The 14,584-nt window shown below is 47.0% G+C and overlaps 2 pseudogenes; both read right to left on the reverse strand.

Annotated features, from left to right (window-relative positions):
• Positions 1–7,901: 7,901 nt before the first annotated feature.
• LOC120391207 lies at positions 7,902–9,441 on the reverse strand (annotated as a pseudogene).
• On the reverse strand, positions 9,351–13,680 carry LOC120390843 (annotated as a pseudogene).
• Positions 13,681–14,584: the final 904 nt, after the last annotated feature.

The raw sequence follows: 14,584 nt of genomic DNA on the forward strand, positions 1-14,584 counted from the left end.
CTGGCACTGCTCGGTCCAGACCACCTTGTCTGTCTTCCCCTTCTTGCACAGCTCAGTGATGGGGGCGGCTATGGCGCTAAAGTGGGGCACGAACCTTCGATAGTACCCCGCCATCCCGATAAAGGCTTGGACCTGCTTCTTGGTTTGGGGAGCAGGCCAGTCTCTGATCACCTCCACCTTGGCTGGTTCTGGCTCTAGGCAGCCGCTCCGCACCCGATGGCCCAGATACGATACCTCCGCCATCCCCACCTTGCACTTCTCAGCCTTTACGGTTAACCCAGCCTCTTGGAGTCGGTCCAGCACCTGTTTAACCTGGGACACATGTTCCTCCCAGGTCTGGCTGAAGACACAGATGTCGTCAATATATGCCATGGCAAAACTTTCCATCCCCCTCAGTAGCTGATCCACCAGGTGCTGGAAGGTGGCCGGCGCTCCCTTGAGGCCGAAAGCAAGGGTCAGAAACTTGTAAAGCCCCAGAGGGGTGTTAAAGGCTGATTTCAGCCTGGCATCTGCGTCCAGCGGCACTTGACAGTAGCCTTTAGTAAGATCCATGGTGGTGAGGTACCGAGCGCCTCCCAGCCTGTCTAAGAGCTCGTCAGTCCTGGGCATGGGGTAGGCATCCGATACAGTGATGGCACTGAGCTTTCGATAGTCCACACAGAACCGGATCGACCCGTCCTTCTTGGGAACCAGCACCACTGGCGAGGCCTCAGGGCTGGCGGACGGCTGGATCACCCCCAAGGCCAGCATGTCCCTGACCTGTCTTTCTAGGTCCTGGGCAGTTTTTCCGGTGACCCGAAAAGGGGGGCATCTTATAGGTGTGTGACCCGGTCTCCACCCGGTGGACAGTCAAATTAGTGTGTCCAGGTTGGTTGGAAAACAGCTGTCGATACAGATGCAGCACTCCTCTGATCTCAGCCTGCTGGGCCAGGGTCAGCTGATCAGAGAGGGGAATCGCCTCCAGGGGGGAACCAGCTTTTGTCCCCGGGAACAGAGCCACTAAAGGGTCCTCTCCCTGCTCCTCCCAATGTCCACACATGGCCAACACCATATTCCCCCTGTCATAGTATGGCTTCATCATATTCACATGGTACACCCGGCGGTGCTAAGCCCAGTTAGACAGCTCCACCACATAGTTTACCTCATTTAGTTGCTTGACAACCTGGAAGGGCCTTTCCCAGGCAGCCTGGAGTTTGTTTTTCCTCACGGGGATGAGAACCATCACTTGATCCCCAGTGGCGAAGGCGCGGGCCCGCGCCATGCGGTCGTACCAGACCTTCTGTTTCCTCTGGGCTTGGGCCATATTCTCCCTGGGCAGGTCCATGAGCTCGGCAAGTCTTTCCTGGAAGGTCAAGTCATATTCCACCACTGACTCGCCGTCGGGCGCGGTCTTTCCCTCCCATTCGTCTCTCCTCAGGTTCAGGGGCCTCCTTACCCGCCTTCCATATAGCAGTTTGAAAGGCGAAAACCCGGTAGATTCCTGGGGTACCTCCCTGTAAGCAAACAGCAGGTGAGGTAGGTACTTGTCCCAGTCCTGTGGGTGCTGGTTCATAAATGTTTTTAGCATAATCTTTAGCGTCCCATTGAACCTTTCCACCAGCCCGTTGGACTGGGGTGATACGCTGAGGCCCAGTTGTGCCGGACCCTACATTTCTCCCACAGGGACTGGAGCAGGGTCGACATGAAGTTGGACCCCTGGTCCGTTAAGACTTCCTTGGGGAACCCCACCCAGCTGAAAATGGTCAGCAGCGCATCTGCCACGGTGTCTGCTTCAATAGAGGACAAGGCCACCGCCTTGGGGTAGCGAGTGGTGAAATCTACCACCACCAGGATGTATTTCTTCCCTGACCGGGTCGCCTTGCTGAGAGGTCCCACTATGTCCATGGCCACCTTCCGGAAAGGTTCTTCTATGATGGGCAAAGGCCTCAGAGCTGCTTTCCCCTTGTCCCGGGCCTTCCCCACCCGCTGGCAGGGGTCACAGGATTGGCAATACAGTCGAACATGGGTAAAGACCCCAGACCAGTAAAAGTTCTGTAGCAGCCTCTGCCTGGTGCTCCGTATTCCCTGGTGCCCGGCGAGGGGGATGTCATGGGCCAGGTACAGTAGCTTGTGGCAAAACTTCTGGGGAACCACCAGCTGCCTCCTGATCCCCCATGACTCCACTTCCCCGGGGGGAGCCCATTCTCGGTACAGGAAGCTCCTTCTCCCACCGGAACCTCTCCTTGCAACCTCTCCTCATGGTCTGTCCCCCACTGAGTTCGGCCAGGTCCCTTGGCCTCCACAAGGAGGGATCTTTCTGCAACTCGGCCTGGAACTCAGCAGCTGGGACAGGGCTGGGGACCTGCTCTCTCTCACCCGCTGGGTCTGAGGCCACAACCTCTCTGGGCCATGTCTGTGGTCTACACTAGGAGCTTATTTTGAATTTAGCAGTGTTAAATTGAATTAACCCTGCACCTGTCCACACAACGAAGCTATTTAGTTCGACATACAGGTCTCTTTTGTTCGATTTCTGTACTCCTCCCCGACGAGGGGTGTAGCGCTAAATTCGACATGGCCATGTCGAATTAGGGTAGGTGTGGATGGAATTCGACGCTAATAGCTCCTGGAGCTATCCCACAGTGCACCACTCTGTTGACGCTCTGGACAGCAGTCCGAGCTCGGATGCTCTGACCAGCCACACAGGAAAAGCCCTGGGAAAATTTGAATTCCTTTTCCTGTCTGGCCAGTTTGAATCTCATTTCCTGTGTGGACGTCGTGGCGAGCTCAGCAGCACTGGCAACGATGCAGAGCTCTCCAGCAGAGGTGTCCATGCAATCTCAGAATAGAAAGTGGGCCCCAGCATGGATTGACCGGGAAGTCTTGGATCTGATCGCTGCGTGGGGTGATGAGTCTGTGCTTTCAGAGCTGCGCTCCAAAAAACGGAATGCGAAGATCTACAAAAAGATCTCCAAAGCTTTGACAGAGAGAGGATACAGCCGGGATACAACGCAGTGCCGTGTGAAAATTAAAGGACCTGAGACAAGGCTACCAGAACATCAAAGTGGCAAAAGGACGCTCTGGATCCCAGCCCCAGACATGCCGCTTCTACGAGGCACTGCATTCCATTCTAGGTGCGGCCGCCACCACTACCCCACCACTGACCGTGGACCCTGACGATGGGATAGTGTTGACGGCCGGTTCCTCGGAGATGTTCGCGGACGGGGAAGATGAGGAAGGAGATGAGGAGGGCGAGGCAGTCGACAGCGCTTACAACACTGATTTCCCCGACAGCCAGGATCTCTTCATCACCCTCACAGAGATCCCCTACCAACCCTCCCCAGCCGTTATCCCAGACCCTGAATCAGGGGAAGGATCAGTCGGTAAGTGCTTTAAACATGAAAACATTTATTTTTAACAGAACAGGAATATTAACTATCTGAAAAGAAGGTCAATATGAACGGGGATAGAACAGAAATCCTCTTCGGAGATCTCCACGAAGGTCTCCTGGAGGTAATAAAAAAGCCTCTGCACGAGGTTCCTGGGGAGAGTGGCCTTATTGTGTCCTCCGTGGTAGCACACTTTTCCGCGCCAGGCTATCCTCAGGTACTCTAGTATCATTGACTCGCAGAGCATGGCGGCATAGAGCCCTGGTTTTTGCTGGCTTTCACGCAGCATGCCGTCTTTATCTGTCTCACTGATCCTCAGCGGGGTGATGTCGCTCATGGTGACCTGCTTTGAATTAGGGGAATGTTAGTATTGGGACTGCTTGCCTGTTCCTTTACATAACTGTAACCGGCAGTTTACAGCCACGTGGTGGAGGCAAGACAGGGGCAGCATACAGGGATCTTTCCCGGGGACAGCCGTGAGGGGGTGGGACATGGGCAGAGTTCATGCTTGCCGGATTGCCGGAACTGGCCAACGCTAGGAGCATTGCTTTGACCGTGAAAGGAGGGCACTGCAATAAATTAAGTTTTAAGCAGCCAAAAGTTTATGGCTTACCATGTGTGCCTGCTACACGAATTCTTGGCTGATCTCCACTGCAAGACCCCAGGCACTGAATGCGAAGGCCGAAAATTCGAACTTGTTCTGAGTGCGCATGAGATAGGTGCTGTGCATGGTCTTGTTCACAGAGACAGACTAGACTATGTTCATTGTTCGCAAAAATGTATCTTTGTAAGGAATTCACTCCCTTTTTCCCATCACACAGCTGTGACTGTCTCCCGACCTACCCCAGCATCCCCCTCACAGAGCCTGGCACAGATTATGTGGCGAAAGAAAAGGACACGGGACGAGATGTTCTCAGAACTTATGGGCTGCTCCCGAGCCGAGGCGGCCCAGCAGACCCAGTGGAGGGAGAACATATCGCAGTACCAGCACTCACACAGCGAACGGGAGGACAGGTGGCGGCAGGAAGACCAGCAGGCGACTCAAATGCTGCTTGGACTAATGAGGGAGCAAACGGACATGCTCCGGTGCCTTGTGATGTTCTGCAGGACCACAGGCAGGAGGACAGAGCCCCACTGAAGTCTATCTCTAACTGCCCTCCCCCGCCACAAAGTCCCATACCACCCTCACCCAAAGTACCAAGAAGGAGGGGCGGCAGGGGCCGTGAAACTCCACCCCTGCAGAGTGCTCAAGTACAAGATTTTGATAAGTCCTTTCCTTCTCGCCACACCCAAGCCCCCGTCCCAGTTTCATCCCCTAACTGTCTAGTTGATAATACAAAATACTTTTCTGTTAAGTACTGTTTCCATCATGTTCTTTTAGAGGAGACTGTGTTTGAAGGGGGGGAAGGGGGTTGGTAATTGGACAGGACAGTTACCTTTACCAGGGTACAGACACGGGGGCAGGTTCAGCAGCAGGTCACACACACAGTGCAGTCACTAGGCACCCTGGTCAGTCTGGGAGGTGGTTTTCATGTTCTGTGTGTGAGGGGGGGCTATGTGACTTTGTGGCGGGGGAGGGCGGTTAGAGATCTTAAGCGGCGGTCCTTATCCTGGATCACAGAGCCACGCAGCAGGGGATCTGTAACCATCCTCCCCCGCCACAAAGTCACATAGCCACCACACACAGAGTCCCGAAAAGGAGAGGTGGCAGGCTCCGTTGAAACAACCAGTCCACCACTGTGGACCGCTCTAGGAGCAGGAGCCTGTCATTCCTCGAGTTTAGAAGCGGTCTTTACTTCACTACGCACCCTACCCACCACAGTCTGCGTCCCAGTTTCAACCCTTTACCGAAATCAGTAATAAAGAAAACGGTGTTAATTAACAAAGTTCCATGTATTTTATTTTTAAGCGTGCATTGGAAGGGGGAACGGGGTGAACGGGTATGTAACTGCAGAGGATAGTCAACATTAGCTGGGTAAAGAAACGGGGCAGGTTCAGCTTCTCAGTAAACAAACTTAATAGTCACAGGTATTGCTCACTGAGGAACCTAGCTTTCAAAGCCTCCCGGATGCACAGCGCTTCCCGCTGGGCTCTTCTAATCGCACGGCTGTCTGGCTGGGTGTAATCAGCAGCCAGGCTATTTGCCTCAACCTCCCATCCCGCCATAAAGGTCTCCCCCTTGCTCTCACAGAGATTGTGGAGCACACAGCAAGCTGCAATAACAATGGGGATATTGGTTTCGCTGAGATCTGAGCGAGTCAGTAAGCTTCTCCAGCTCCCCTTGAGATGTCCAAACGCACACTCCACCACCATTCTGCACTTGCTCAGCCGGTAGTTGAAGAGTTCTTTGTCACCGTCCATAGTGCCTGTATAGGGCTTCATGAGCCAGGGCATTAGCGGGTAGGCTGGGTCCCCGAGGATCACTACAGGCATCTCCACATCCCCAACAGTTATTTTGTGGTCCGGGAAGAAAATACCTTCCTGCAGGCATGTAAACAGACCAGAGTCCCTGAAAACACGTGCGTCATGAACCTTGCCCGGCCATCCGACGTTGATGTTGGTAAAGCGTCCCCTATGGTCCACCAGTGCTTGCAGCACCATTGAAAAGTAGCCCTTTCGGTTAATATACTGGCTGGCCTGGTGGTCCGGTCCCAGGATAGGGATGGAAGTTCCATCTATAGCCCCACCGCAGTTTGGGAATCCCATCGCGGCGAAGCCATCTATGATGACCTGAACGTTTCCCAGGGTCACTACCTTTGAGAGCAGTAGCTCAACGATTGCGTTGGCTACTTGCATCACAGCAACCCCCACGGTAGATTTGCCCACGTCAAAGTGGTTCGCTACTGACCGGTAGCTGTCTGGCGTTGCAAGTTTCCAGAGGGCTATGGCCACTCGCTTCTGCACAGTCAGGGCTGCTCGCATCCGGGTGTCCTTCCGCTTTAGGGCAGGGGACAGCAACTCACACAGTTCAAGGAAAGTTCCCTTACGCATCCTAAAGTTTCGCAGCCACTGTGATTCATCCCAGACCTGCAGCACTATGCGGTCCCACCAGTCCGTGCTTGTTTCCCGGGCCCAGAATCGCCGTTCCACAGCATGAACATGACCCATTGCCACCATGATCTCCACGGCGCGGCGTACTGTGCTTTTGAGAGGTCTGTGCCACTCTCTGACTTCATGTCCTCACCGTGCTGCCGTAGCCTCCTCGCCCGATTTCTCAGCATCTGCCTGTGGAAAAGGTGGACAATAAGGTGCGAGGAGTTGACAACGGCCATAACTGCAGCGATGATCACAGTGGGCTCCATGCTCGCAGTGCTGTGGTGTCCACGCTGTCACTCACCAGAAAGGTGCGCGAACTGATTGCCCGCCGGCGCTTTCAGGGAGGGAGGGCGGGAGTGATGGTTGAATGACGACAGTCGACACATTTTTTCCCCCAGCAGGCATTGGGGGCTCGACCCAGAATTCCAATGGGCAGCGGGGACTGCGGGAACTGTGGGATAGCTGCCCACAGAGCACCACTTCCAATGTTGACGCCTGCCCCGTTAGTGTGGACTCACAAAGTCTAATTACTGTCCTTAGTGTGGATACACACGTTCAACTTTGTAAGGTCGGTTCCACAAATTCGATTTAAGTAAAATCGAACTACTCTGGTAGTGTAGTCATCGGTTGTCTGGGGTTGGAAAGATGATTGATGGTATAAGTAGGGCTAGAATAATTAGTGGGATTCCTAGGGTTTGTGGGCTTATAAATTGATCAAAGAATGTTAAGTTAATGGTCCGGTTCATGGGTTTGTGTTAGTAATTTTATTGTCTTTATTGGTAGGGTTATTTGTGGATAAATAAGATGAGATTTTTGGTTGCAGGATTATGGAGTATGCTAATCATGTGGAGGAGAGAATTAAAAATCATGGGTCTAGGTTTAGTTGCGGCATGTCACTAAGGAGGGCGGAGAGCTTAAAAGGCTAACCTTCATTATAGCGCTATCCTATTTAGCTTCTATAGTGGTTAGGGGAGTATTAGTGAAGATCAGTTTTCGAAGTGTTTTAATGGTAGAGATTCTACTACAATTGGCATGAAGCTGTGGTTAGCCCCACAGATTTCTGAACATTGTCCGTAAAATACTCCTGGGGCGTGCTATAATGAAGTTTTTTTTGTTTTACTAACGTCTTATAAGAAGGAAACATAAAGGTTATGTGATTGGCTTGAAACTAGTTTAAGGGGGTTCGATTCCCTCCTTTCTTGGGTTTGAACATGGGCTGGCTCTTCGTAGGTGTGGTATGGGGGTGGGCAGCCGTGTAATCATTCAACATTAGTAGTTGTGAGTTCAACTGTTATTACTTTTCATTATGGGGGGGAGGGATAGCTCAGCAGTTTGAGCATTGGCCTGCTAAACCCAGGGCTGTGAGTTCAATCCTTGAGGAGGCCACTTAGGGATCTGGGGCAAAAATTGGTCCTGCTAGTGAAGGCAGGGGGCTGGACTCAATGACCTTTCAAGGTCACTTCCAGTTCTAGGAGATTGGAGTGTCTCCAGTTATTACCTTTACCTTCGTTTTGAAGAGAATGCTTCTCAAATAATGAATATTATTATAATTACTGCTATTAGGGAGATTAGAGATCCGATTGATGAGATAGAATTTCATAGGGTGTATGCATCTGGGTAGTCAGAGTAACGTCGTGGTATTCCGGCTAAGCCTAAGAAATGTTGGGGGAAAAAGGTGATGTTAACGCCTGCAAATATTACCCCAAAGTGGATTTTCGCTCAAGTTTGGTGTAATGAGTATCCAGTGAAGAGTGGGAATCAATGAGTGAATCCTGCTATAATAGCGAATACAGCTCCCATAGAGAGAACATAATGGAAGTGTGCTACTACGTAGTAGGTATCATGTAATACAATATCTAAGGATGAATTGGCTAGCACGATGCCTGTAAGACCTCCAATAGTAAATAGAAAGATAAAGCCAAGTGCTCATAACATAGCGGCGTCTCATTTAATTATCCCTCCATGAAGGGTGGCTAGCCAGCTAAATACTTTTACTCCTGTTGGGATAGCAATAATTATTGTTGCGGATGTAAAATAAGCTCGGGTGTCTACATCTATCCCAACAGTAAATATGTGGTGGGCCCATACAATAAAGCCCAGGAATCCGATAGATATTATTGCTCAAACTATTCCTATGTACCCAAATGGTTCTTTTTTACCAGCGTAATAGGTGACAACATGTGAGATCATGCCGAATCCTGGTAAGATTAGGATGTATACTTCAGGATGACCAAAGAATCAAAACAGGTGTTGATATAAAATTGGGTCCCCTCCCCCTGAAGGGTCGAAGAAGGTTGTATTTAGGTTTCGGTCTGTGAGTAATATAGTAATACCTGCGGCGAGTACTGGTAGCGAGAGTAGTAATAGGACGGCTGTAATAAGTACAGATCACACAAATAAGGGTGTTTGGTACTGTGATATAGCTGGAGATTTTATGTTAATTGCTGTGGTGATAAAGTTGATGGCCCCTAAAATTGATGACACACCTGCTAGGTGAAGGGAAAAGATAGTTAGATCTACAGAGGCGCCAGCGTGGGCTAGGTTTCCAGCTAATGGTGGGTACACAGTTCAGCCTGTGCCTGCGCCTGCTTCAATTCCTGAGGAGGCCAGAAGTAAAAGTAGGGATGGTGGTAGAAGCCAGAAGCTTATATTGTTTATACGTGGGAATGCCATATCTGGCGCTCCGATCATTAAAGGTACAAGTCAGTTTCCAAAGCCGCCGATTATAACGGGTATAACCATGAAGAAAATTATGATAAAGGCATGGGCTGTAACGATAACATTATAGATTTGGTCGTCCCCTAGGAGGGCTCCAGGTTGGCTTAATTCTGCGCGGATTAATAAACTTAATGCTGTGCCTACTATACCTGCTCAGGCCCCGAAAATCAAATATAAGGTGCCAATGTCTTTGTGGTTTGTAGAAAAAAATCAGCGGGTTAAAAACACAGGTAAGATGGCTGAATGTTTAAGCGTTGGGCTGTAGACCTTTTTATAGAGGTTTGATTCCTCTTCTTATCAAACTCCGTGGTGAAATTTTCATATCAAATTGCAAATTTGAAGATACACTTTTATCGGTGTCGGGGTTTTCCCGCTTTTTTAGAGAGCGGGAAAAGTAGGCAAAAGCCCGCTGGATTGGGTATTTAGCTGTTAACTAAATTGTTATGGGATCGAGGCCCATTTGTCTAGTAAGGCCTTAGCTTAATTAAAGTGTTTGAGTTGCATTCATTAGATATAAGATAAAGTCTTGTAGGTCTTAGCAGAAACTAAGAGGTTTTATCTCTTGTTTGGGGCTTTGAAGGCCCCTGGTTTGGGTGTGGTCAGATCCTAAGTTTCTAGGTGATGGCTAATAAGGTTGGTACGATCGGAAGTAATGTGGTGGATAGTATAATTATTGGGGTGAGATAGTGTGTTTGGTTGGGCTTGTGCCGTCATTGTTGTGAGGAGCTGGTGGAGTTTGGGGATAATGTAATGGTTGCTTGGTATGAGGTTCGTAGATAGAAGAATAGGCTTAGTATTGATATAATAATTATTGTAGTGGCGGTGAAGTATATGTGTTGTTTAGATAATTCTTGAATGATTAATCATTTGGGTATAAATCCTGTTAGTGGTGGCAGACCTGCTAATGATATAAGGATGAGTATTATTGTGGCGTTTAGCATTGGTAGTTTTGTTCATGATGTTATTATTACAGAGACTTTGTTTGTTTCTAGGAGTTCAATTATTAGGAATATTGTGGAAGTTATAATGGCATATGTGTAGAATGTTAATATTATGAGTTTTGGGGATAGGGTAAGAATTGTGACTATTCATCCTAGATGGGCAATAGATGAAAATGCTATGATTTTTCGTAGTTGGGTTTGGTTTAGTCCTCCCCATCCTCCAATAATAATGGATGCTAGTCCTAGTATTACTATTAGGAATGTGTTTATAGATTGGGCTGTTATTAGTAGTAGGGATAGTGGTGCTAATTTTTGTCAGGTGGTTAAGATTATTGCTGTTGTTGTAGTGGTTCCTTGTAGTACTTCTGGCAGTCAGAAATGGAAGGGGGCCAGTCCCAGTTTTATGGCTAGGGCTGCGGTGAGGATAACACATGATGGTGTGTTTGATATTTGGGTAATGTCTCACTGACCTGTTTGTCACGCATTGGTAGTGCTAGAAGCTAAGATTAGTGTTGAGGCAACTGCTTGTGTTAGGAAATATTTAGTAGCTGCTTCGATTGCTCGGGGGTGATGTTGTTTGGCAATTAATGGGGTAATAGCTAGGGTACTAATTTCTAGTCCTATTCATGCTAAGATTCAATGGTCACTGGAGATTGTGAGTAGTGGTCCTATGATTAGGCTGGTAGTAATGATTGTGCTTGCGTGTGGATTCATTAGTACAGGAAGGATTTTAACCAACATTTTTGGGGTATGGGCCCAAGAGCTTAATTAGCTGACTTTACTAGGATATAGTATAATGGAAGTATGGGGAGTTTTGATCTCTCTGGTGTAGGTTCAAGTCCTATTTTTCTAAGGAGACGAGGGGGTTTTAACCTCTATTATTCACCCTATCAAGGTGGTCCTTTAATTCAGGCACGTGTCCTATGGTATTGGTGGGAGTCCTGATAAGGCGATTGGTATTGATATGTGTCAAAAGCATAGTGCTAGGGTAATTGGGAGAAAGTTTTTTCATAGGAGGTGTATAAGTTGGTCATATCGGAATCGTGGGTAGGAGGTTCGAATTCATAGAAATCCCGCTGATAAAAGTATTGCCTTTGAGATTAGAGATATGGTGAATAGTTCTGGAGTATTGTTGATGTGGGCGGGGTTTAGAAATAGGATGGTGGTTAGAGTGTTTATTATTAGGATGTTTGCGTATTCTGCTAGGAAGAATAGGGCAAAGGGGCCAGCAGCGTATTCAACGTTGAATCCTGATACGAGTTCAGATTCACCTTCGGTCAAATCAAATGGTGCTCGGTTAGTTTCGGCTAGTGTAGAAATATATCATATTGTCATTAATGGTCAGGAGGAGAATATTAAGTATATAGGTTCTTGTACTGTTGTAAATGTTTGTATATTAAATCCCCCTGAGAAAAGGATTATGGAAAGTAGAATAATTCCCAAAGTTACTTCATATGAGATAGTTTGAGCTACTGCCCGTAGGGCTCCTATAAGGGCATATTTTGAGTTTGAAGCTCATCCGGACCATAAGATTGAATAGGCCATGAAACTGGAAATGGCAATTAGGAATAAAAGGCCTAAGTTAAGGTCGGCTAGTGGGAAGGGTATAGGAAGGGGGAGTCAGATTGATAGGGCTAGTGTTAGAGCTATGATTGGTGAAATGGTAAATAATATAATTGATGAGTTTAGTGGGTAGATTGGTTCTTTAATAAATAATTTTACGCCGTCTGCTACTGGTTGTAGTAGTCCTTGTGGTCCTACAACGTTAGGACCTTTTCGAAGTTGTATATAGCCTAGTACTTTTCGTTCAATTAGGGTGAAGAAAGCTACAGCAATGAGGATTGGGATTATGTATATTAGTGGGGATATTAGGTTGATTAGTAGTATTTTCATAATTGGAAAGGGGAATTGAACCCCTGAATAAAGGGTTTAGGCCTTTTGCATTTACACCTGGCTCTGCCATCCCAATTTGGCCCTTTTTTAGGGCTGTGATTTGTTTGTCTTATTATCAGTTGAGTTGTTTTCACTAATGTAAGGTAAGGCTTGTTTTTAATATAGGCCTTGTCTTTTCGGTCCTTTCGTACTAGAAAAGACTTAAGTTTATAGATAGAAACCGACCTGGATTGCTCCGGTCTGAACTCAGATCACGTAGGACTATTAATCGTTGAACAAACGAACCCTTGATAGCGGCTGCACCATCAGGATGTCCTGATCCAACATCGAGGTCGTAAACTCCATCGTCGATAGGGACTCTAGGATGGGATTGCGCTGTTATCCCTGGGGTAGCTTGGTTCGTTGATCAATTATATTGGATCGTTTTGCCGGAAGCACTTTGGGTGGTAGGTCTAGGTTTAGAGAGAATTCTTTTATTGGAGGTTTTATTTTACTCCAAGGTCGCCCCAACCGAAAATATAAATCATGTGCTAGTTTGATATGGGCCCGTAGGCGGGTATCGAGGATAGTTGATTTGTATTTGAAGTTCCACAGGGTCTTCTCGTCTTATAATGTTATTCCTGCTTTTGCACAGGAAGATCAATTTCACTGATTATTTGTAAGAGACAGGTAGAACCTCGTTTGGCCATTCATTCTAGTCTTTATTTAAAAGACAAGTGATTACGCTACCTTTGCACGGTTAGGATACCGCGGCCGTTTAACAGTGTCACTGGGCAGGCATTACCCCTAATACTTGTGTGGCTAGGGGCTATGTTTTTGGTAAACAGTCGGGCTCGTTTATTTGCCTAGTTCCTTTTACAAATTTTAATCTTTCTTATGTGCGCTCCTGTGTTGGGTTAACAGTTAGGTCTATAGGGTGGTTTAAAATGTTGTTGTTTTATAGAGGTGGTTGTTAATAGTCAGTAGTTTGTCTGTTTTGACTTAAGCTAGCGCGTTAGAGAAGTTTTATCTTCTTGTTACTCATTTTAGCATTAGTTCCTCTATTTAAGTAGAGTGGCTCAATATTGTTAGGGGAAAAAATTTTATGTTAATGTTTGATGGGTGGGGGGGGGGGGGCTTTGACGCTTTCTTTGGTGATGGCTGCTTTAAGGCCTACGGTTGTTGTATTTTAATATTTTGTCCTCCGTTGATTAGGTTGTATCCTTTTTCAATTGGGCTGTACCCCAATTGAATAAATCTTAAACTTTTCTTTTTACTTTGGGGTGTTTTTAGAAGGTTTAAGGTTGAACTTAAATTCTTTTATTGAGCAACCAGCTATCACCAAGTTCGTTAGGCTTTTCACCTCTACTTATAGGTCTTTCCACTCTTTTGCCACAGAGACGGATTGTAGCCTTGATGCGGCTGCCTTTAAGTAGCTCACTTGGTTTCGGGGGTTCAGACTTTAGGGCTCTTTGCTTGTAGTATGCTGGCTAAATCATGATGCAAAAGGTATAAGGATTAATCTTTGCTTTTTATGGCTTAGTGAGTATTTCATTGTTTTTCATCTTTCCCTTGCGGTACTATTTCTATTGCTCCAACAATCTTTTCTATCGCCTATACTAAGATGGTGAAAATGTTTTGGTTGGTTTTGATGGGATGGTTTTGTTTGTTAAGTTTTTTGTTTTTGGTTGGGCTAGGTTGTTGCTCAAAATAGTCCTGTTTTAATGTACGTCTTTCAGGTGTAAGCTGAATGCTTTTGATTAAGCTATATTTTGAATGTTCCAAGTACACCTTCCGGTGTACTTACCTTGTTACGACTTGCCTCATCTGTTTGTTTGTTGTGGGTTTATTTAATGATGGTTGGATTATTTGAGGAGGGTGACGGGCGGTGTGTGCGCACCTCAGGACCGACTTAAATCGGGTATTCATGATCCCGGTTTACTGCTAAATCCTACTTGTGGGACTTATTTCATAGTTCCTTTCCGTAAATTTATTTCTAGTATAGAAAATGTAGCCCATTTCTTCCCATCTCAATAAGCTACACCTTGACCTGACTTGTTAACTTTTAGTTATTTTGCTTACTTTAATGCCCTCATGGGGTAAGCTGGTGACGGTGGTATATAGGCGGGATTGGCAAGAGATGGTGAGGTGGATCGTGGATTATCGATTATAGAACAGGCTCCTCTAGGGGGGTTTGAGGTACCGCCAAGTCCTTAGAGTTTTAAGCGTTTTGCTCGTAGTTCTCTGGCGGATATTTTTGTGTATTAAATATCTGAGTTTAGGGCTAAGCATAGTGGGGTATCTAATCCCAGTTTGTGTCTTAGCGATCGTGGGTTCGAATAATTCTGTTTTACATTAAGGTTATTTTCATATTGGGGTAATGTATACTTTTACGTATGACAGTTGAGTGGAGGGTTTACCTTAATTTTTTAGATTATAATTTTAGTCACATTTTACGCCGATTTTCTGTTAATTTGAGTTTCTTGTATAACCGCGGTGGCTGGCACAAGATTGACCAACTCTGTTTACTGTAACTAAGTCAAGCTTATGCTTATTGCTTAATTTTTATCACTGCTGAGATACCCTTGGGGGTGTGGCAAAGCTAGGTGTTTTGGGCTATCGTGGTGTGCCTGATACCTGCTCCTTTTGTCT

This window comes from Mauremys reevesii, linkage group 25 (genome assembly GCF_016161935.1).
Source record: "Mauremys reevesii isolate NIE-2019 linkage group 25, ASM1616193v1, whole genome shotgun sequence".
NCBI lineage: Eukaryota > Metazoa > Chordata > Testudines > Geoemydidae > Mauremys > Mauremys reevesii.